This window comes from Enoplosus armatus, chromosome 9, assembly GCF_043641665.1.
Source record: "Enoplosus armatus isolate fEnoArm2 chromosome 9, fEnoArm2.hap1, whole genome shotgun sequence".
NCBI lineage: Eukaryota > Metazoa > Chordata > Actinopteri > Centrarchiformes > Enoplosidae > Enoplosus > Enoplosus armatus.
In genome coordinates, this window is record NC_092188.1 from 15,921,125 (window position 1) to 15,945,965 (window position 24,841).

At 40.2% G+C, this 24,841-nt stretch overlaps 1 protein-coding gene across 1 annotated transcript in view; it reads left to right on the plus strand.

Moving 5' to 3' along the window:
• The window catches only part of cdkal1 (CDK5 regulatory subunit associated protein 1-like 1), a 208,772-nt gene that overhangs the window by 11,038 nt on the left and 172,893 nt on the right, over positions 1–24,841 (plus strand). The gene's annotated exons all lie outside the window — the stretch shown is intronic.

A 24,841-nucleotide genomic window follows, 5' to 3' on the forward strand; every position in this document is an offset into this window, starting at 1 on the left:
TTCTCAACCCAGAAAGATACAGGAAAGATAGGAGAGGAAGAATAATGGAGGAAAGGAACTCTGTTCCAGTCTCCCCTCTGTCCATGCATTTGTTCACTCGCACTTTCATTTCTCTGATGAAGAAAGCTAGAGATAAATGAAGGGAGAAGCTGGATAGGAGTTTCCTTTGCTGCTTCCCTCTAGAGGAAGCGTATTCCCTATTCCCAGCAGAAGCCAGCCAGCCAGTCAACCTCCTGTTATCCCAGGAATACCGCCCGCATTCCACAGGGATTGGGAATACCCTGAAGGGGTATAATGGGAATATCATGGAGGGGATGTGAGTAATGGGATAAGGCAAGAGCCTAGGGAAAGGCTTGGGGGTGGAGGGGATTGAGGGAGGGAGGGAGGGACGAGGAAACGAGGAGGATAGTCTGGAAAGGGGATGAGGGGCGAAGCCAGGTTTTGCACACATTTGCAGAGTTGAGCCTTAAATCAAAGCCGGGAGATGATGCTTTCTGGCAGCAGAGGTGGCCTAATGGCCTAAAAAATAAAAGCTAATGGCCTGTAGATTGACAGTTCAAATCTCAGACCAAAACGTCCACACTGCATAGGAGATTGAAGAAGTCACGCTTTCCCTCCTCTCCAACAAGTTGCATCAGGTGCCATTTGACAAGGCATTTAACCCCCAGCATCTCAACTTGAGCTGCTCAGTGGGCAACACGACATGCCTGTGGATATGTTGGGCAGCTCCCAGTTGTGTGTATGTGACCCACCCTCCATTGCCCCTGTCTTGCCAGTTCATTTCTATTAATATGAATTCAAATGAGTGTTTTCTTGGGCAACTGTGAGGCCTAAAAGTGACACTTTTTGTTCATGAAATTGGATGCATCCCACTAACATAGCCATATATAATGATTAAATAGAAAAGTGGCCTAATGTTTTTAGCTATTTTGATTGTTATACATTGAAAAAATGTTTTTGATAACATTCTATTTCAGATTTAAAAGTCTCTTATCAGATTTAGTTTTGCACTGAAGCACAGTGAAAGGCTCAAAGTGATAGTTGAAGGATAAGTGATATTCTTTACTTTTCTTATTGAAAAGGCCAAAACCAACAATGAATTAGTGGGCACTTAAGTTTATCTTGAGTCTTGCTGCTTTGAATACTGTCAAGCGCACCAAATCTGTGGCTGAAAGTAGACTCCAGCATGATTTACTCCTGTTTGAGTAGCTAAAATCTACAGTGCCCAGTTGTTTTACCAAATTGTCAAGCCTTTTTTTAAGTGGAAGTTTATATTCATGACATGTTTGTCTACACACCCACAATACACCTACAGAGGTGTTTTTAGTCATGTTGCTTGATTGGACCTCCTCTCAGGACTTTGTGAAAGATCTTCAGTAGGAACAAATGGGCTTTGGGCTGGGTACCATAGACAGACTGGGGAAGTCAAGGTATTAAAGACAGACTAATGCAATGTTGGTTTTGGTCTTTTCATGGGATTTTTTGACAATAAGAAAAAAATAGAATCTTACCCACTTTTTGTTAGTCATGTGACATGATGGAGAATCTGACAACTGGTCAGTTTACTGTGAAACAACATATCTTTATTATCATCTCTTCCTCAACCTGTTCTTCAGCCTTGAGCTATGAAGTTGCTTTGAGAGTTGCTGTGTCAGATAGAATGCATAGCAAACGCCTTAATTAGGGTCACCACAGGACAAATTGAGTTTTATTCACATAATTTGACAATACAAACTGTCCTAATTTCAAAATGTCAATGTCTGTACACAATAATATGTCTTTATTTGTTCATTGGAGCGATGTCAGGGACTCCCTTAGCTTTCCTCTCTTGGAGGACAAAAACAGTTCAATATTGTGTCGGACTCCTTGACAGTAGAGCCAGAAAGACCAAAGTTGACATTTGACAACTCATTGTCGCTTTCTCTGTTTTTGAATAATTAGCTTGTCTGTTATTTTACAAGCTGAAAGAGACTTTTTAGTCTTCCTCAATTCATATTTCTCCCCTCCCCTTTGTGTTCCCTGTCATCTTGACTCAATAAGGAAAACAAATGTAATTTCCCTCATGAGGAGGAAATGAAAGCTTGAAAGACGTTAGTAATTAACGTGGCATGCCAGACTGTTGGTGTGGGTGGAGAAAATGTGTGGGTGACATATGGATAAAAAGCAAAAAAAACTGAGAGTTAGGCATTCAAGGACATGTAGTAAATGACTTTTCAAGGCCCTCTTTGAGGTTTTCCTCTCTCCCTCTCTTCCCTTTGGGCCTATTTGTGTTGTTTTGGAAGATAACCCCTGCTTTCTGTCTGAGTGTCCAATGTTCAGCCATCAGTGCCATTACTCCCTGACCACCCGCTGAAATGGAAAGCAGGGGTGACCTGTATCGTTGTGTGTGTGTGTGTGTGTGTGTGTGGATGTTCATATAAGGCCACCTGCTGAAATAAAAGCACTGGCTACCTGCGAGTAAAGATAGAAGAGTGTAAGCATGTGTTGTGTGAATTTCTGAGTTTTATGAGGACCAGCCAGAAATTTGAACAAAGGAATAAGGGAATACTTCAGAGGGTTAAAGCATTCAGAGGTCCTCACAAGTCTCACAACTCCATCTTTTGTAATAAATTAATTCTACGTGTGTCTGTCTGATCTCTCCTTCATACATATAAATGAATCAGCTATGTGCTAGATTGCCATGTGAGAGCACAGATATTAGATAAAGTGGATTTAAAAGCCGCGGATGATGTGAGCAGTGGGTTTAATTTGAATCATCATCGGACAAAGTAACCTTGATCGCCAAGCAGAAAAGATGACTTGACTGGAAGCAGGACCTTGCTTGACCAGAGAGAAACTGTGAATGAATATGAGTAACTGTGTGTGTGTGTGTGTGTGTGTGTGTGTGTGTGTGTGTTTGTGTGGTCATCTACAGGTTATAGGCCTAATAGCTTGTCTGCTGTCCACTCTGCAAGGCAGGGTGTAGACAAGTAATAATTGCGCTTGAATTTGCCTGAAGGGGTGTTTGTGTGCACACTTTTATCCACTTTCCATCTAGTCAACCACTTCTAATTCACTTGTATTTTCTGACTCTTTTATTTGTGCTTTCTTTCTTTGAGGCTCTCACTCTTATTCAACCTCTCCTCTCTCTACATGTGTAGATATATACAGGGGGAAGTTCACAGAGTATATACAGGTAATGTTTAGCCAGGAAAGAGATCGATAGCTATATATTGATTAAGCATTAAGTGTGGCCACAAGTCATTTCCTGGCTGTCTGTATGTGCTGGAAAATGAATGTTTTTGGAAGTGTTGGTGTGTTTCAGTGTAGGCCAAGCCCCCAGAAAATACGCTAGACTGGGTAGATTTCAGCCTAAACTAAACTAATAAGGTCAACCAAAAGGAGGAGTGTTTATTTTTATTGTGACTTTTAATTTTTTTATCTTTGGTTGCATTTCTGTCTCCCTCATTTGCATTCCACACTCAGTGACTGGATCAAACACACAAGCTCACAGATACATGCACATACAGAAGTGTGTGAAGTTTATTGATAATCCGAGGCTTTCCACATGGCAGACAGATGGCTCTTCTAATCTTCCAGACAGACACTGCCTTTTGATATCTGATCTGATCTGATGATTGCTGTGTGTGTGTGTGTGTGTGTGTGTGTGTGTGTGTGAGTGTGTCTGTGTGTGGTTTCCAAGGATGAACTCAATAAATCTGTCCTCAAAAGTCCCCTGCTGACTCCTCTATGTGTGTGTGTGTGTGTGTGTGTGTGTGTGTGTGTGTGTGTGAGCGTGCGTGCGTGTGTGCATGTGCATGGTTCTTCACCCTTTTGTTGTGTTTAAGTTATTTTACAGTTGCGGTTTGAATGTGTCTGTACTGCTGTCATCATGAGACTGTGGTTGATAGTTGATCAATGGTTGATAGGACTGTTATGACAATTTCTGAACTTCATTTTGTCTGTTGTTTGGTCAAATATCAGTCAAGCTTCAGTATCCTGAGTTTATAAATGAGATAATGTGAATATTTATTTTATCTTTTCTTGGACTGTATACATTGGAAAGTGAAAAGGAAGGGAGAGAATGGGTGGTCTGGAAAATAGCTGATTACTGAGTTATCAGCACCACACATGTCTACACTTTAACTTTTAAAGCAGATGCTACAATATTTAAGCCTGTTTCTGTTCATTTAGGTCACTATACTCAATGTTTCTGCCTAATGTAACATTGTGTACAGATAAAAACAGCATGATCAGAGCCCATGCTGTTTTACGCTGCATGCTGCCCTCTTTAGGTCCATAACACATCTACGCGAGGAACACGGTGTTGGTCTTCATTGATTGGAATTTCTCATGTTGGAAGTTTGAGCTCTGCCACAATTGGAGTTCACCACTTCATCTTGTTGCTCACAAATCAAAACTGAATACTACATATGATCTGCAAACTGGAGTGCAATTTTTCTTTTGGTAATGTTAGTTTTCTGTTAGTTTTCACTGTCTCTGAGGTGGCCTTACAGTAAAAGCCACCGCACCCATCACTGCCTTCACTTTGCAACAGTTTTACTGTGAAGCACACGGAGGAATGAAGCTTTGAATTATTTTCAACATTAGATTTCAAAGCATCAATATTAGTTTAACGCAGCAAATGAGTCAAACAGTACAGAAAACAACTGGGCTCCAGCTGTGACAATGCTGTTTGAGTGACAGAATGACTGCTGAGACATAGTGATAAAGATGTCAATATTATGCAGAGAAAGTTTGTCATGGTGCTAAAAGTTCAGGTGTGTTGCCGAAACACTTTTTCCATTTTTACCATCCTCTTGAAGTGCTGAAAGCCTTGCTATGTTAATTCCACACTGTGCCTGAGTCTCATGGCGTTAAGTGCATTGATACATTGCTGTCTGACTACCTGTCTCAGTGTATTGTAATACGCTGGCAGCATGATTGTCTCAGCTTGATTTAGCTTCTCTGACCTGATATCTGATTAAAGAGAATCGCTTGTGTGTAGGAGGTGGATTAGCATATAAAAAGACAGTGACAGGACATCAGATAATTTTGATGCCATCTGTTTTCAGTGGAATTTGTTAGAGGGAGAGGGAGTGTGTGCGTTTTTCTGTGTGTGTACAACCCCCACACCCCTGTTCTTAATGATTATCCTTGCTACTTTTTTGTACGGCAGATTTTGCTGCCTTTTTGTCTTATTATTTCCAATTTTTTTTTTTTTTTTTTGTCCCAGGGAAAAGCAGACTGATTATTAACATTGACTTCAAAGACATCAATTATTTATGATGGAAAACACTTTAAATTGTTCCATTTTGTAATGATTTATTAATTAGGAGGCAAATTCTCTGGGATTTGGCTTCGTGTCCGCCCCACCTAGCTAATGTATTCATGCACGGATGCATGGAGGCACACATGCAAGCAAACATGTACACGTGCACAAACAGATGCACACCCACACACACACACAGACACAAATGCCGTAGGCAGCTTTGTGCTATTAAAACGCTTCCAACAGTTCCACAGGATTATCCATTGAGATGCCTGTTGTAATTTCTCATAAATCAGATTTTAATAAATACTGCAATTTTCTTGTTCAAATAAAAAGCTGGCTTGGAAACAGCGAGATTGAGAATATGCATTTTTAATGAGGCTTGGCAGTTCAGAAGTGGTGTGGAAATACCATGCTACACTCACAGGAGAGTGGCAGGAAAGGAAAGTGAGAGGGTATGGATTATTTTTGTATAACTGGTAAAATCAGACAAATAACCCAAAAATTGTAGTTAAATTCATTTTTAGTCTCCGTCAGGCGTTTTAGCCTTTAATTTGGTCTTCAGTTGGGGTGTCCTTGTGTTTATTCACAGCACGTTATAATGAATCTGAGATTTTTTCGCATGATTCCTCCATTACTAGTCATAAGTCACATTTTTGGACATTTGGTATTCTTGTGTGTTATATCCTTACACCTCTATGTCTCTGAATATCTCCTTTCTCAACAGGTGTTGCATTTTGAGGTTTCACATTCACTAGAGATATACAGTGTTGTGGTAAACAAAATACAAGATGTTTAAAATGCAGAAGCTCAGAAACTGACCTCTCTAATAGATTGATGTGTATGTAAATGTACTCAGAGGCCGTAAGATAGACTAGCAATTTGTTCTAGTGAACATGTGTGTAAGATGTTTAGGTCTACATACTTTCAGCAGAACAGCCTCTCTAATCACCAGTCTACCTGCCAACATCCACATTCCTTTCACTGCTCAGTGCTAAGCACATCAGAAATAAGCCTGTGTGTGTGTGCTGGAGGGTAGAGGCTGTGATTAAGAGCTTTGCAGTGTTCATTTGAATGCGGTGGCATTGCAGGTAGAGAGATCAGGTGATGTGTTCAGGGCAACACTGGGTTTCAATTAAGAGCATTATAGTGATTATTTCTAATATGGTGGAACGACAGGTGGAGATGTAGCATGGTTTGTGTGTGTGTGTGTTGGTGTGCCAGTGATGCATGTAATTTGTGAAGACATTGCCAATTGAACAATGTGGTCCACTAAGCTTATCATGTGTTATGCGTGCACAATGTGTTTCCTTCAGATTAATTTGCTACATCTACCCCCCCCCCTTTTTATGAACAAGCTAGATCAGCAAACTGTGTGTGTGTGTGTGTGTGTGTGTGTATTTATCTAATTTTCCCCTTCATCATAGTAGCTGTATTTTTACACATTTTCTCTCAGCACCTTCAAAGACGCTCTCCTATACATATCTCTCTCCATCTCTTGGGTCTGTTTGTCCCTGGCCATCTCTCTGTCTGAGTCTCTCATAGTGAATCTTTCTGATGTCTTTCCAACCTTCCTGTTTTTTTACTAGTGTCTGTCTCAAAGTCATCAGCTCCTTTCTTCTTTCTCTTTGATATCTTCATCTTTCTTTTGGACTCATGTGCAACCTTTCTCTCTTTTTATTTGACTTGCCTCCTTGCCACATTCAAATTGTATCTCTTACTCTTACAGTCTTTGTCTTTCTCACTCTGCCTTCGTCTCCACACTGATCCTCTAATCAGCAGCCAGCAGTGGCTGGGGTTTACTTTTGAAATTACATGCCATGCCTCTCATTCTCCTTGTCTCCCCCCTCTCATTTAATGTCTTGTACATATTTTCTTCTGTCTTTCCTCTTGTCTACCCACTCTACCCCTTTTTCTATGTGTGATAGTTGGAGAGTGAATATAAAGGTATGAGAGTCTGGGGATGGCAACATGAGCTGGCTTCAAACCCACAACATCATAAGGACATGTTATGTGCCCCTGCCTACTAAGCCACCAGGAACCCCCCCCCCCCCCCCCCCCCCCATGTTCTCTGTGTCAGAAAAATAAAAGCTCTCTGCGTCTGGGTTATTTGCATACCATTTGCATATGAACCCCAACTGGCTGTTTTTGGAATGCCAAGAGGCTAAATTCAGTATTTATTACCCGGGCCCATAACTAGTTTTCACTTTTCTGTGGCATTTGCATCTGATTTGCATGTCCCACAGCTTGGATCTGGGAATAAGGGGCCAGATGACCTAAATTGTTTCAATTCCACCCAGAAATAAAAGAGCAGAGGAAGGTCTAATTATTACTATTAATCCAATTAGAACGCTTTACATGTGGAGCGTAAATAGACGAAGGGGTTATTAACTGCAATAGCAAGCTGAGGCAACTTGCTCTTAATGTAAACTGCTTTAGCACAGAGATAATACAATTTTGTGTGTGTGTGTTTGTGGTTGCGTGTCTTGAGGTTGAGCAGTTGGCTGGATTTCCCACATTGCATAATCACTTCCTCTACCTATAGTATTGATCAAAAGGCTCCTTTTGTTTTGTAGGTTCTCTATTTCAGGACACAAACAACTCTTCTATATTGAGCTCCTCAAAGATATCCATTTAAACGTTACAGACCTAATTAATCAAAGAAGCTAATCAGCTTTGCATTGGGCTATTCACAGTTCACAAGGAATTGTATAGACTGTGGCTATGCAGACTTATTGAACACAACACTGATCTCATCAGTACATGCAGTACATCTGAGAGGTACATACTTCCCTTCAAACACAGGGGTTGGTGCTCTCCACTGCACAGAAATTCCTTCAGTTGAACAAACTGCTCAAACTGATAATGAACAGGGCGCCCACAGTGAAGGGGATTTAAGAGAAGCTTAAGCCCCCCTTAGACATGCACCCCTTTACATTAACCAATTGAAGATGTCGGTCTCCAGTCTGAATGAGCACCCTGGTCACATTTACGTAAAAAGTCACAACTTCTTACTAGGTCGGACCTAGTAACACTTCCATATCATTTCAGCACTTGACAAGTCTGAAGTGCTGTTGGATTAACAAAGGCTGCAGCAGCACAAGATAAAACAAATGCACAGAGAGCCATTAAATGCATGTCTTGTACCGCGTTCTAAGGTCATTGTAATAAATGTATTATCTCAATAATTGTCTAATGCCCAAAATCAGTTTAATAAGTTTTAATAATGCTCTTCTTCTAAGCCATCTTTACTTTTCCACCTCACCACTGTTCTGTCTCTCTTTGTGTCTCTGTCTCTCTGCTCCCTCTCACGCACCAGGTGACAAATGTTGCGCAAGTAAGCAGTTCATTCTGTAAATGTGCTGTCATGTCTGAATGAAGGTACATTAACGTAAAAATCACCTATATCTGAATGACAAAATGCCATCACTTTGACAGATGGATGATGATGGAAGGAATGTTACGTATTCCATGTCTGAAAATGACTTTTTTACATAAACAAGCCAAGGGAAGTCATGTACAGCAACTGAGATATTGGTAAAAATTTGGTTGCTTGATTTGTAGTATAGTCTATAGATTTTTAAATACTTTTGTAAAATTGTTTGTTTTGTCAGGGACCTACATATGGGACAGTTTTAATTGCTGTCACAGAACTGAACTCTTATTCTTTTTGTAATCAGGATTATAGGTTTGTATAAGTGAATATAGAGAGCATCAAACACCTCCAAGCGCCCAGAGGGGCGTCGGCACTGAGACACTGAGACCAACTGTTTTTTGTCCTCCCAAGTTTTTGTAATCTTTCCTTTACTGTGTATATCTGAACATAGACTTAAACTGAGGGGCTATGACAAATTAGCAGACAGAACAGGATTGGTGAAGACTATTGTGTGATTCATATTACATCTGTGAAACATGAGAATCTTGGTCCAGGCTAGTTCAATGAGCAGCATTTCCCCATAATAATAACCATTAGTGCTTGTTTGATATTGTCTCCTTAATGACCACAGACCACAGCCCCCCCGAGCTTTTACATACAGGTGGATCCTACTTTTGTCTTTTTTCTTTACCTTTCTGCCTCATTTTCTTTGTCTCTCTTCCAGGTGACAGGCGAGAGAAATAGAAAGAAAACACACACACGCATTTCTGGATCTCTCACGGTCTGCTAACACATTCTTTTGTGTACACAGCAAATTGATGCGTGTTCTTCCCGTGGCCTATTTTTTTACTTAAAATTCAACATGTACACACACACACACACACACACCCACACCCACTCACACAGAGGGGCACACACCTCATTGAATATAAACTGCCGTCTCCTAGGGCAAACAGCAAATATAATCACATTTGTAATGTCAGAGAAATAGTGCGTCAATATTTGCCTAGTGTGTTACTGTTGTGAAATGGGGAACTGACTGTGGTTACCATTGTGTGCATGATTTTGACAGTTGGCTTTGAGGCACAGAAAAATACTCTCTCTCACACACAGACACACACACACAATCTTCCACTTTCATTTTGATATTTGGATTATTTTATTTCAGTAAAGGTGAATAATTTTTAATGAGCTCCTATCATAGTTTAAATGTTAAATACTTAAATGATTATGTGACGTATCCAAGAGCTGGGAGAATTCTTTTATTCTTTTACCTTTATATTTTTACACGTTTGTTGTCAGCACCATCAGACAACGGCAAATTCCATGTAATGTATGTTACTTGGCAATAAACAGTTTCTTATTCTGATTCTGAATTGGACATTACAAGGAATCATATTTTTCAGTAGATTTGTAAATGTTTCCTTTTTTAACATGCAAAGGGTTAATATGCAAATACATACAGTATGTTACAGGCAAGGAGGTAATTGAGCATTTTGTCATGACAGGTTTACATGTGAAACTAGATAGAATGTTGAAGATAAAACTGAAAAATCAATGAACACAAACACTACCAACACATTTTGTTAGAATAAAAATGGGTTATAGCTTGTTTACAACTTGAGGACAAAGTTTTGTTTTTGCCATACAAATTGTGTGAGTAACATGGAAACGTTTTAATCACGATGTTACGATGGTAGAGGGCTCAGTGGTCGATGACTCCATCGTCCACTAATATAGTTTATACAGAGTGCAAACATAACACAAACACCTGTATAACCAAATACAATACAATAGTCCTCATACTAACTTTGTGAAAGTCTTGATGTCAGCTGTGGACTGGATTTTTGATTCTGTGTTGGTGTTGTATTGTATGCAAGTTGTAGAGTGCAAACCTCAAAGTACAAGCTCTAGAGTTAAATCAACACCTTCTTGAGACATTGTCACTTCTCGCCCAAAATTGTACATGTCAAGCCTCTAGAAGGTAGGATTTATTGTAGAGCTGATGCTTTTGATTGCATTGTTGGTGTTCAGGTGTTTGTGGTGTTGTTCCCACCCAATGTATATGTACAGTGAGCATGTTTGTTCTTTGAAGAACACAGAGACTTAACTCACCTAACCACTTAGTATGATGTTAATCTTGTTTATGGGGTTGTGTACACACTTTCTTTCATGTAATACCAGCTAATTTTGTTTGCTTAATACCTGATAATCAATTTATTAGTAAACAGTTCAGGTATAGTATCTTATAGCAACCCTAACCCTAAGTAAAAGTCCCATAAAAGAGTGTTGTCGGTAGTCAGAGACAAAGATGAGGCTAAACACTCTTCTTTTACAGCAGAAGAGCTAAACTGAATGATACTTTTAGTTTGTCAGTTCTGACTTTCCTCTATCTCTAAGCACACTAAATGCTAACTTCATATGTGGACAATCAAATTCTGCTTTATAATGAGAAGGCAATTACACTGGCCTCCATCTAGAAAGTGAAAGAGTCTGCCATGTTTCACTTTGAGGTGTGTGGTAAAGGTGAAATCATTGGTATATTACTCTGTCAGTCAGTAACCTCCCAGGCCCTTCTTTCTCCCAGACACACTGACTTTTGTGCCCTTGACTCTAATAATCCCTCTCTCGCTATGTGAAATATCTTTTCATGCCTGCACTGATGATCATAATGGTTTTCTGTCTGAGCTGCAGACTAGTGATTGGCCCCAATTACTGCATGAACCTGAGGCTTCAAATCATCCTATCTATGCAAGGTGAGACGTGTAATGGCAAAAATCTATTTAGGCCTGGTCTCCATCCTCTGCCTGTATGCACCTCGATAAATCACACTTAATGCACATTTAAAATCACAGGGAATCCACTGCCAGATGTTTATCATTACTTTCCTCTGTTGTACATTTTTTCCATATACAACCCATATGTGCCCTACAAGCTTATCTTCTCAGCAGTGATTACTTTGAAACTTAATAGCTCAAAATTTAATTATTTCTCCAATCCACATGCTAACCTTCCACATCTCCTCCATCGCCACTGCTCTCTGGTTTTAACAATATATTGACCACTTCTAGTATATTATAAACACTGGCCAATGGAATGTGCCTTTATGTTGCTCACTGCAGGCAGATATGTAAGTGGCTGTTTGTTTTGCCAGTTCAGTAGTTATATCCACTATTTTCAGTCTAAGAGAGGGGCCCTTGTCTGGACCCAGGTGCACCCACTGTGTCTTTATGATCAGATGTAAGAGAGACAGATTGACTCCAGCCTCTTGCCCTGTAGAAGCAAACTTCTGCCATCCAAATTAGTGGTTGGCTTGCCTCACAGCATTCATCATTCCTGCTCCACTTTCAGCTGAGCTTGCCTGCTATTTTTCACTGAGATACCCCCACTTATTCTTCTAATGCTAGGTCTCTCCTTTGCTCACCCTCGTTATTTTGTTCTATTTCTGTCTGTTTCTCTGCATTTTCATCATTTTCTCCCATACTCCTCTTTTCCTTGCCTCTATCTTCCTACCTCCTTTTCAAAATTTCTTATGTCTTGTGAGTCTTTTGAATCTTTTTTGAATCTCCACCTCCATCTTTCTCAATTTCTTTCTCTTGATTCCTTCCCTCCCTCTCAGCCCTCCATCAATCTCCTTTCTCTCTCACTGCCTCTGTCTGTCAGGCCGGCTCTCCCTCTCCTACAGCAGTGGACTCAGAGTTGTTAAGGACTGGAGTAAAATCCCAAGTGAATAGATGTTTCTAAGATGTTGTCAAACTGTTGGCGTGCGTGCTATGGCGGGCCCCTGCTGTGCCTAACTTGGCATACCCTCCCCGCTTCTTAGTACACGCTGACACACAGCAACATTCACACACACACTGCCATATCTGTCTCTGAGAAGAAGAGACAGTAGATTATGCACATGCTACAAGAATCATTGCTGTGAATTTCTGCCACTTAACTAAGCTGATATATGGGAAAGATGCCGTCAAGGCCCCCAGTGAGTCTGAGAGGACTGCAGTCTGGTATATTTGGTGAGTGTGTGTGTGAGGGAGAAAGATGGAGAGAGAAAAGAAAGGAACTGTAAAAAATGACAGCTTAGATGATGTCCACGCTAATGCGGATGCATTTGAAAATACATAATTTTCTCTATTTTCGGCCCATATCCGTATTAAGTTGGCATTTTCCATTCCTAAAAACTAAGCTTTTTGAGAAGACTGTCCAGAGTTGACAAATGTGAATATACTGCAATGCAAAGAAGCCTTTTCTTTCTGTTACTTGTAGCTCTTTGTGATCACTCATTTTGTATGTCAGTATTACCAATCACTCAACACAGGTGCTAACATATCTTTATGTTTGTGCAGTCAGAAGATACACTATTTTCCAAATCCATGATTCGATTTGACTTTCGATTTTAAGGTCACGTTTTGATTTTAAACATTTATGTTCCTCATAGTATTTATTATACAGGCAGAGAAAAGTCCAACATACAATGCCCGTTCAACACAACCCCAGAGTCACTTGCTCAGTCTGTGTCAGTATGTAGAAAAGTTCTCTGCTCAGCTCAGTAGTGGGTAAATGGTTGGTGTGGCGTGGTAGGTGAAGAGAAGACGGATCCGAACTGTAAGGACAGACGGCCGACCAAACAACTTTTTTGATGTGCTGCCAGGCGTTGGCAGGCTAGCGACGGACACTCTCGGACTGTCTAACCACTTACCTGTGTGTGTGTGTCTGGGTGTCTCGAAAAGTGCAACTGCAGGCTACCTGCAAGCTACCATGTTTCCTTTTTTCCTTAGACACTCGCAAGTAGGCGGGGTTGGAAAGAAAAAATGATACTGTGAGAATCACCGATCCTGCTTTTGATTTCGAAAGCTCATTTCGATTGATTTTCAATTTAGAATCAAAATCGTGACATCCCAAGTGTGAATGTGAGCTCAGATGATTCATCCTGTTTTTTTCCCCAGCCTTCCACCCTCTCCTCTGACTCTTCACTCTTTTTCTTCAGTCTTCACCTCCCCATCCATTTATTCCTGTATCCTCAATTAACATTTGTTCCTCTGTCATCCTTCCCCATTTGTTCATTTTCTTGTCTTCAATGATATCATTTACATACTCTCTATTTCCATAATTTCTTTTTTAATTTCTGGCATTTCCAGAAGAATATTTTTGTCCCAAACTTAAAATGCGTCTTAAAAACAGCTGGATAACCCTGTACTTACTGGTACACAGAGCAACTGTTTGGACCGTTTTGGTTGTCAGCTGAGCATCTTTAGATGGATTAAAAAGCCTGAGGCTGGTTTATTCCTGTTGCTGGGTGCTCTGCAATTTTTTGCTTTCCTAATGAGATGCAGGCAGTAGGTTGCAGTTTGTAAACCCCTGCTTTTTTTAATCTAAGACAAAGTTAACACAGTAAATATGTTTGTTGTAATGCAGTAAAAACAGACAAAAAGGATGTGTAGGATACACATCCTGTGCCCAGACAGCTCAGGTGAATGACATCAGGTCTGATGACCCTGCCAGCTCTACCTGTATGTCAACTGGAAGAATTAAAAAAAAAAGAAAATAAAGACTGCAGGAGGAGCACCAGGACAGAGAACTGTTGCACAAACCTGTAGTAATACTGGGTCACTGAGGCATCCATTTCCAGTTCTGTACTGGTATTGCTCTGCAGTTGCATCAGAAAATTAACTTCCGATGAGGATGGAAGATGTGGTTGTGCTTGTGTGTTTTTCTGTTTGTTATGTATGTTCATATGCATGTCTCTGTTTTTTTGTAACTGGATCTTAACATGAATTATGTTTAGGGCTGCAACTAATGATTATATTAATTATAGATGAATCTGCTGATTATTTTTTCAATTAATTGTTTAATCTATGAAATGTCAAATAGTGCCAAATTATCCTTCACAACTCCGTCTTCAAATGTCTTGTTTTGTTCGACCGACAACGTAAAAGATATTCTATTTACAATGATTTATGACAAAGAAAAGCAACACATTTTCACATTGGAGAAGCTACAAAGTTACTAGTAATGATTTTATTGATTATCAAAATATTTTTTTATTGCCAATTATTTTTCTGTTGATTGACTAATTATAATAATAATATACTTCTCACCTAAGTATCTCACCAAGTCTAAATATAAGGAGTTTGTCATGTAGTCAGTGGAAATGTACTAATATTGTAACTTTCTATAGCAGTGTGTGCAGTTTTTTTACTTTTGACTGACAGATGTTAGCGTATTGCGGGTAGCTGTACTCTGTGTGAGTCTGTGTAGCCAGCCAGCGTCTCTCTAATGACAGTTGATTGCATTATCATCCACGGCTGAGTGGTTGCTCAGCCTGCTAGACAGATAGACCAACCGCCAAAACCCCAAGGCCCCTCTGTGTGTGTGTGTATATGAGTGTGCATGTGTTCTTAGTGTTTGCCTGTGCTAGTGCTCACTTGTAAAATGTGATTGGAAGTGAGACCTGTAAGTCCTCTAAGGCCCATTCACAATTTGCCACGTCAGTGAGGCAAACGTACAAATACACACACGAGATGCACACAGATTTACACAAACATGCACACAGATGTACCGACACACACACACACACACTCCCTGAGGAGAGGGAACCTTTTAGACAGAAATGTTGTCACCTGGGTATCTGTCTTGTTGTCCCAATCAGACATGCCCAACTTGTCACTCCTCACACACCCACTCACGCAGCCATATTCCCAAAGCATGTGTGTGAGTGAGTGTGTGTGTGTGTGTGTATAGCTGTTACATTTGGGCCAGTTTATCAGTGCCCTATATGACTCATCATAATAGACTTTGTTGGGTGTTATAGATTTTCAAATTGCACACTTATTCCTTAGATGCTGTCATTGCTTCATTTCATGTATTGATGCATCTGCTCAGATCAATCAGTCATTTACATAGATGCATATCATGATGCACCACAAAAATCCAATGACTTGTTTGTGATGCTGTTGCAGTTTGCATTAACAAGCTTAAGATAGAGAGTAATCCTCGCCATTGTCAGTCTGACATAGCTGCAAGGAATTTGGCTGGATCATGTTATGTTCTAGCAAATCTCACATTGCTGACGGGCTAGAGATCTTAGTACATGATTTGATTGTGATGCACAGCACTGGTGAGTGGGTCACTGCCCCACCCTGCCTCCCAGTCCACCTGTCCTCCCAGCCAGTCAGCCTGGCATCCAGCTGTCCGGTCAGCCAATCAGCCAATAAGGCCAGACAGGCCTTGTTAGCTCAGTCAAGTGTATCCATTCACCCCAAAGCCACCCCTTTGCCCCAGCATGCTTACCCCTATAAACCACCACTGCACTGTATCCCAAGGTCAGCATGTCCTGTGTGTGTGTGTGTGTGTGTGTGTGTTTGTGTGTGTGTGTGTGTGTGTGTGTGTGTGTGTGTAAGATGAGAGATGGGGGGGGGGCAGTGGAGGAAAGATGATGTGTTTGAGATGGAGGGTCGAATGGATGGAGGGTAGAAGACAGAAATAACAAGGGAGAGAAGTGTGTGTATGTGTGAGTGTGTGTACATGCATGCATGTGTGCACGTGGGGGTATGTGTGGGATGGGATGGAAAGTGGGTCATGGTGTGGTCTGTGTGTGAAGCACCAGGAGCATCATATTGACCCCTAGGGCTGCTGTCTGCCTCTTCTCTTTCTCACTCACACACACACACACACACACACACACACACACACACTCACACTCTCACACAAACAATATACACACCCAGACGTCGCTGCTTTTGCCCCCATATATCATCTACCAGGGCTGAAGACCAGAGGGAAATCAGAGGCAGCATAGATCCGTTTCTTTGGTCTGGAAAATCTGCACATCTCAATCGCTCAGATACTTTGTTTTAGTTTATGTAGTCGGGGGGGGGAAATGACTGAATGGAACCAAACAGTATGGGACACGTAATCCCATACTGATTGAGAAACTGTGTACTGCAAATACAAACAACCATTTCCAGTCTGCCTTGTTCTTCTGTACATTTGAATAAGCCTTTATAGCTTAACTCTACCTGCTAGTCTCCACTAGGGACAGATATAACTTACGTAGTGTATGTATAGCTGGCGGGAGAATGTCAGAGAAAGTTTGGAAACTTGTTAAGTAGGTCTGTCGGAAATGGAAAATACGATACTGTAGCCTCAGTGATAGCAGTAAAAGTAAGGTTATATATGATGTATATCTATCATTGAGAGAGAGAATTAAAGGAGCCTGTATGAAAGGTTTATGGTGCTTGGAAAGAGGGAAGTCTCCAGAGCTCCTTTTCCTACATAAATATACAAGATCTGACTGCTGTGAACTTCCCTGAACTGCCTGAAAAACCCAAGCAGGATGTTTTATAGTCAGTGAAAACTAAAAATGCAAAGTACTCTCCTGGCAGGGAGAAAACAAGTCTGTTTGCAGAGTAATCACCATGGGAGCTCCATAGTGCTAGAAAGCAAGATTGCTGTTTCATTTTAGATTGCAATCATATCAACACAAAATCTTTAATTATTTAGATCACAGTCCCAACTACTGAAAGGAATGTGCTACTGTAAGCCTTTGTAAATGAACCTGCTATTTATGGAACAGTTTTTGTACATATAGCCTTATTGCAGTACTGAGGTCAAAGTATGTACTTTATAAGTTCATAGCAAATAATAATTGTGGATAAGTCTGACAGTAAAACCATCATTAATTATCCATGCTTTTTACTGTCCTTGGTAAATGAAGGAGAAAGGAAATTGTCTGTCCTTTTCTGCTAATCAAATGGATGAAATATGGGACTAGTTGATTGCTTTAGGAAAGACTTTATCACTTTCACCTTTAAAACGTATGTAGCACACAAGGATGATTTTAAGTATATGAACAATCTTCTAAGAACACAACACAACTTCCCTGTGTTCTTCCACTGCAAGATCTTACAGAGAAATCATCATTAAGCGTCGTCCATGTTAGAAAAATTGCTATCATGTCTCTTTTCACTTCAAGTAAAACTAAAAATATCCTTTTAATCAGCTGAGGACACTGTAATCTTAAGATGGACTGGGGAAAATGAAAAGGGATAAATGTCTTAGGTTAATATTGGGGTTAGATGGTGCAGTAAAAATTGAAGAAATGGAATAAGACATTTATGATTATGTGGGGAAAAAAAGAAGAGGAGAAAGTAGTGACAACTAGGGGTTTACAAATGACACAAGAAAGCAGGACTAAAAGTGGGTGGATGTAACATAGGGTGGTTAAATAAGATGGGTGGAGAGGTATAGAGTTTGGGTAATGTGGGGAAAATGAAAAGGAGAAGAGAAAAAAGTTATGTGGGGGGGAAAAGAGGCAGTAAAAGAATGATGGCGGTTTTAGGATGTTGTGGTAAAATATCAGGTATGTGCATGCTGATAGAAGCTTAATAACGCTGTGTGAATTACACCTGTCTCTTCCTCCCTCCCACTGTGTCTGTGTACATTTTTACACTCTGGTGTCTCCAGTAAAATACTGTCATTTGAAACAAGTCTTAAAACCATCTTGTACTTCAGGTTATATCTTTGGAAACTTACTTAATTCATTTTTAGCGAAAAATGTCATTCTGTCCTTGGTCAACTTGGTGAATCCTCCTCTGGCAGTTCTGTGCCTTGCTTTTACATGATTTAGCCCTAAATATTACTCTGCATTTAGAGAACCTTCCCACAGAAAGCCAATACTCATGTTATAGGAAAATGTCCAAAACAGGATTTCATTGGCAAAAAAGACAAATGTAGGTGTTTTGTGTTATTCATTCATGGACTCTACCTTGCCATCTCTGCCATTGATTTAATATTAATAAATCGTGATTGATAGATCATGGCTTGATCTAATTTTGTGTTGCATGTGTTGTCAGCCTAAAGTAGCAGTATATGGTGTTAGTAGTTTAATAGGTTGTGTGTCTCAACGTCCAGTCCATATCAAACTGTGAAACGTAACAGGTCAGATATTTAGTTCTGTGTGATTTGACGGACACACTGGCAGTAAGATGACTTAAACACATTCCGTCATTCCTCTTCTTCTTCATTTTTACACACCGATGTTGTATGCCACACCTCAAGATCCAGCCATCCGTTATCTACTCCCGCTTATTCTGTGCAGAGTCACGGGGGGCTGGAGACTATCCCGGCTCACACCCTGGACAGGTCACCAGTCTAATATTGGGCTAACACATATAGACACTTGCACACATACTCACATATACGCCTACGGGTAGTTTAGAGTCTCCAATTCACATAACCATAACTCTTACAGACACAGGGAGGACATCCAAACTACCTTATGGAGTCTAACCTTTCTTGTGAGGTGACACCGCTATGCCGCCTACACTTTTAGATACTGTACATACGACTGTCATTTTCTTTGCAAATACTCACATGTCAGTGAAGGTAAAGATGACTGAATACACCAGCATAGATGCCCTTGAAAAACAATTGAAAAGCATTTTTTTCACTCTCACAGGCTTAGTACATGCAAGCTACTGCACCTTGACTTCTCCTTGTTAAATGATAGCACTTATTCTTCTGTCTTTTTGTAAGTGTCACAGTGGACAAGGAGAAACTCAATTGTTCAGGTATAAAAGCAGCCTCATGTATGTTACCTTTACCTTGACTGTACACACCTGATACCACTTCTCAATAGTGCAGACCTTTCTACGTTGTTGATTTTAAAACCCACATTCCCGGTATTATGAAATAATATTATGAAACAAGATATTGATAAAAAGATATTATTGACATTTGAACATGCTGTCGAGCCACAGCTGGAGGATGGCATCTAGGAATCAAATCAAATAACATACAAAGATTGCTGCATCCTGGGTAGCACTCCAAATTCACTTTATATTCTTTATATATGCATTGGGTGTCAACATGCATTTTTACATGCACTTATATCCTTTTTTATGTTGTGCAAAGGTGCTAATGCAGCTAAAAAGTGAATGTCACAGTTTTAATCAGCTGGGTTTAGGAAACGAACAAAAATAAATTCATACTTTATCACTTAAGCGTGAAATATTGTTTGTTTATGTACAGTAAACGACTGAGTTGAATTTAGTTTTCATTTGTGAATTGGCACATCTGCATACAGTGGATACATGGGAGTTCAGGGAAATTACCTTATTCCCATTCTGCCTGTTATTGTTTGTGTGTTTCTCTGCTTTCTGACCCTGCAGCTGAGCCTCATCTCTGTTTCTCTGTGGGGTGCTGCACACACCTGTGTGCTGTGGGTAAATCGACATAACATGCAAATACAGCAGAATACATAATGTTTCTGAAACTAAATATTTATATAATTTCAAAGGTGAACACTACCCCACCTGGAATTTATATTAAACATGCCATAAAATGTATGTGTTTTTTTGTTTATGAATCTAATGTCTTTTTTCAGATCCGAGTGGGGTACTTACTGAAGACACCCACTTCTCTTTCCAGCTGATTTTTTCCTTGTCCTCCCTCTTTGTCCCCCTCTATTGACTCCCTGTGTTTTCGACTTTCATCTCCACCTCTCAGTTTTTCTCTCCCCTCATTTCACATCTCGTTTTGTTGCTCTGGCTCTGTTTCTCCTTATACTCATTTTTGCTCACATGGTTGGTCATCCTTAAATCCCATTTGGGTACTGACTATCACCTGCCTCCACTTCACACTCACTTTTCTCTTTTTATTCCTCTCTCAGGATGACCCTCTTCCGTGTCTATCTGTCCTACCTATTCCTTTCATCCTTTTTGCTTTCTTTCTTTCTATATACACTTGCAGCCATCTGATCCTTGCTTTCACTCTTTCTTTTGTCCATCTTTCCGTCCATACTTATTTGGTGCATGCACCTGCTCCCATAACCCTTTCTCCTCATCTCCATAGGGAGTAGCGTGATTGAAATGTGTTATGGATGACCTTGTGTATATGTATACACAAACCCACACACACACACATACACTGACCCCAGGTGTTCCCTTTCCAATATCCCAGTCTCTCTTGTATGATTTGGTTGCGGGGTGACTATCACACAAACACACATGGAAGCGCACACAGGAATAAACCTCATGGATTAGATTCAGTTGTTTGGATCAGTTGTTAGGAATGTTTTAAAAGAATGCGCTGTGGTACACCTCCACACACATACAAACAAATTGAGACATACCTACATACACAAACACACATGCGCAGGCAGAGGTCATTTTCCTCTTGTGTACAGTGGGGTCAACTGTTTGAGAGTGGTGGAATTCTTTATATTCCTTATTGGAGAAACTCAAGAACACACGCACACAAAAAAAACAATTTATTTGGGGGTCAGCTGTTGTGGTCAAATGGAATATATTTCCTATATTGGATAAAATATAAAACAGGCTTTTCATCTGTGAGCTGCAGACTGAGTGAAATAGTGTCATTATTACACTGGTGTATGTGTGTATGAGAGAGATATTTGCAGGTGTGAAGGTACCCCATGACTACTACAACATAGTGCAAAATCAAGGATAAAAAAATGTATGATAAAAATTAGCCTAAATTGTTGTTTCGTTTTTCTTTTTTTTGTGTGGATACTTAATGTTGCATCTGTGTATGCAAATTGCAGAATATGGCAGTAAGTACACAGCATCTAAGTGATATTTTATTTCTTAAAAACTGATCTCAATGCAGGAATGTTCTCAGGCACACACACACACCCCCACACACACCCACACGCAGACATTTACCCTCTCAGACTCACGGAAACACACCCACACTCCCACATATACCAGGATGCTTGTCTTACCCTCTGGGCCTTTTCTTCATCAGATAAAAAATGAGTCACTGGTTTTTGTGCACATTCTGTACTAACAACTTCTCACATAATTGCCTGATGGCCATGATATGCAAAACTAACCAAATCTCTCCACTGTCATTGGCTGCACCTCCATGGCTATGCAAATCTTATGCAAATTTACCTTTTCAGAGATTTCCCAATAGCAGCATTTCTCTGTGTGGTAATAATTTATGTGCACTTAAATGCGTAAAGAAAAGCACACCTGTTGGGGCCCAAGAATTAATAACTTCCCTAAAAGTAAATCTACTCCAGTAATGTCACAATGAATAATCAGTCAGCAAAGACAAATTCATGTCATAGTTTGCAAGGTTCCCAGTAAAAAGAATCCAGTCAGTACTTCCTCCTCTTATCTGTGATCTTATGGGTCTACTTTGAGCTACAAGGTGTAGCCTACTGGCTCTACGATCAGTCCCATGTGGAATTTCTTGCAATTTTCTATGTTCTGGAAACCCACAGACTCACAGAATCCTCACAACTGAGTTTTTATGCATTTTGAATGAGATTTGCAGCAATGTCTATGTTCATGGATTTAGTGTTTAACGGTGTCTTTATCTCCCCACTCACTCATCTCAGCCACTTTGTGTCCCTGCGACAGTAAACATGGGAAAATATCACCCATCAGCACACATACATTTACCCTCACACCTTTTAATAATTCCTCTTTAGCCACTATTTCCTGTCAGAATTGTCTTCCTCTAATGATTACTCAACAAACACACTCTGCTCCCTTCAGATTTCTCTCTTTGCTTTTACCCCAACAGTTGTAGTTATTTTCACAACAAACACAATCAGAAGGCCTTGCACCACAGCTGTAACCCCCGGGGTCCTTACTGTAGCACTGCAGTACTTGTGACCCTAAACTGCTTTGAAAACACCACCACTTAGTGATGGGCTGTCTTGTGATTAAAAAAAAAAAAGAAAGAGTTAGGATTATCTAGAAATGATTAAAGCCGTAATTAATCTCCATACCTCAAACAAGATACATTTTGAGTTGTTGACTGTGTCTTCTGTCATCTGTACTTTGTTCTGGTGTTTTGCCATATTAATACGCCTCTTAAAGCCCTTTGTCACTGAGAAGTAGCTGCTGCCTTGATTGATTTCATTGCCTGGTGGTGGCTTTGACCCCCAGTTCACTGGCATCACTTGTGGCACCGGAGGGGGGTGGTTGCCACCGATGTGAACTGTTGATCTTTTGCGGAAGTTTGACTATGTCAACCTTTTGCTACTGGATGGAGATGAACTGTTGTGCTTTCTGCAGTGTGTATCTGCTATGCTGATCCTATGCTGGATCAGCTGCTGCCATTGTCACTTCTCAGACTGAAAGGGCCTTGGAAGTTTAAAGCTACAAATACCAGAAAATTAGTCCTTAGAATGGGCATTTGGACAGAGTCCATGGCTGTCTTGCTTCAGTGATGAAAAACAAGGATTTGAAAATCACATGAACACAAGCTAGTTGTATAATGTGTCATGGGCAAGCACAGCAAAGGTATCAATTATAATAAAGTAAAATCAAAGTAAAAATACAAAACATTTGCAAGGATTAGCTTTGTTTAATGTGATTATGAAATAACTACTTGGTAACTTCATAATAACTCACATTTTACAGACTAAATCATTAATCTAATCAGCAGATTCCTTTATAAATGATAGTCAGCTGCTACACTGATTTAATGTATAGATGCCGGTTCATTTGAAATTTCATCTAAAACTCTCAAGCAAAAGGAAGCTTTAAATCTAAAATATCCAAGCAGAGTAACTTCAGCCTGTTTTCCTTTTACTGTTCGCTGTAGTTCTTTTTATATGTGTACTGGTAAGTTGTGCTGACTCTGTAGATAGGATTGTTTTGCAGATGTTTGTATCTGCCGTTAGTGTGTGTGTGTGTGTGTGTGTGTTTTAAATTGATGGAGAGCTTGTTATTGTTGGTCTGGAAAGCCTCCCTCGGGACAGAGAGGAGACAGCAACCACACAGCTGAGACCACTCCCACTAGTCTTGTGTGTGTGTGTGTGTGTGTGTGTGTGTGTGTGTTGGTTGCCTAGACAAATAAAGGTAGGCATAATGGGCACCCTTTGCCATCTGAACATATTCTCTCTCTTTCTCTATCACTGTTTCTATTAATTTCCTCATGCATACATACACACATACATATTTCATATTTTTTTTCATTTGTAGCTTTTGGATTACTCTGTATTTTTTGGCCTTTCTATTGATAGCCCTGTCCCAAAAGAAATGATGATTCCCCTCAACACGCAAAAGCCCAAACAAACAAACAAACCCAAACCATGATTCATGTCCTCCCAGTGTGACTCACATTATTTTAGTGCTTTTACAAGACTTGCAGCTGCACTACTGTTTTTATGAGACTTCATTAAGTCTTGCTTACTGTCTGATACAATCAGACCTCAAGGCGCACACTGCTGTGTTGTCACATTGTATTAGATTAGGTGATCAAAACATTGTGAATTAAAGGCTGTGAAAGGGCTTTTTTTCTTACAGATTTGTTGACTGATTGGTCGTTTAAGATTTCTAAGATATTGATTGTTCACGTGAATAGACTTTTAACTTTATTTGTGTCTCATTGTGAATAATTTGATGAATGCTGTTGTACCTTCATAGTTTGTCCTTGGTCTGGAAACTGTGTGTGAGTGTGTGTTTTGTTGAGAGTGGGGGATTGAGAAGGAGAGTTTACCTAAGGCAAGGTGTGGTGTGGTTGGTAATCTCCCCTTTCTCTGCATCCTGGGACCTGCTGTGTGTGTTACAGAAAAGTACTGCGGGTGTGTATCAAATTAACTAATGCAGGAAATATAGTGAGAGTGGGGTGTGTGTATGCTTGACTGCAGCAGGGAAGTGGATTGTAAGTGAAATATCTGGTTCAATGTGGCATAAAGGAGCGAGCTTCTAGCTCCCCACCACCGCCGTGCCATATCCCCTCGAGTATGTATGTGACAGCTCTCCTGGCAGTGCCATGCAAAGCCTGCCACCATCGTCTTGAGCAGCAGGGGAGCTTAACATCACAAGGAGCAACACACTGCTCTGTGTGTGCGTGTGTGTGTGCGTGTGTGTGTGTACATGTCAATTAAACATATGCGTTTACCGTCTTAGTTGAAGAAACTCGTATTGCAAAACAGGCCTGTTTTTGAGTATTGCAGACATATGTGTTGGTTTGGCCAAATTGTGGCCACTATGTGAGACACTCCAGAAGCTTTGGCAAGTAAAAATGAATTGAGTGGTTTTCAGTATTCAAAATTTGGATAGAGGGCCTAGGATACGCAATTGTAAATGCAAGACAGTGAGATGCATTTGAAAGCTCAGGAAAAGCTTGCAAGTGGACCTTTTGAGTCGAAATAGTTTTGTCACAGATACTGGTCCCAAGGTCAAGAATGAACTTCCTTGCTCAAATATTATAACTGTAACCATGTCAGT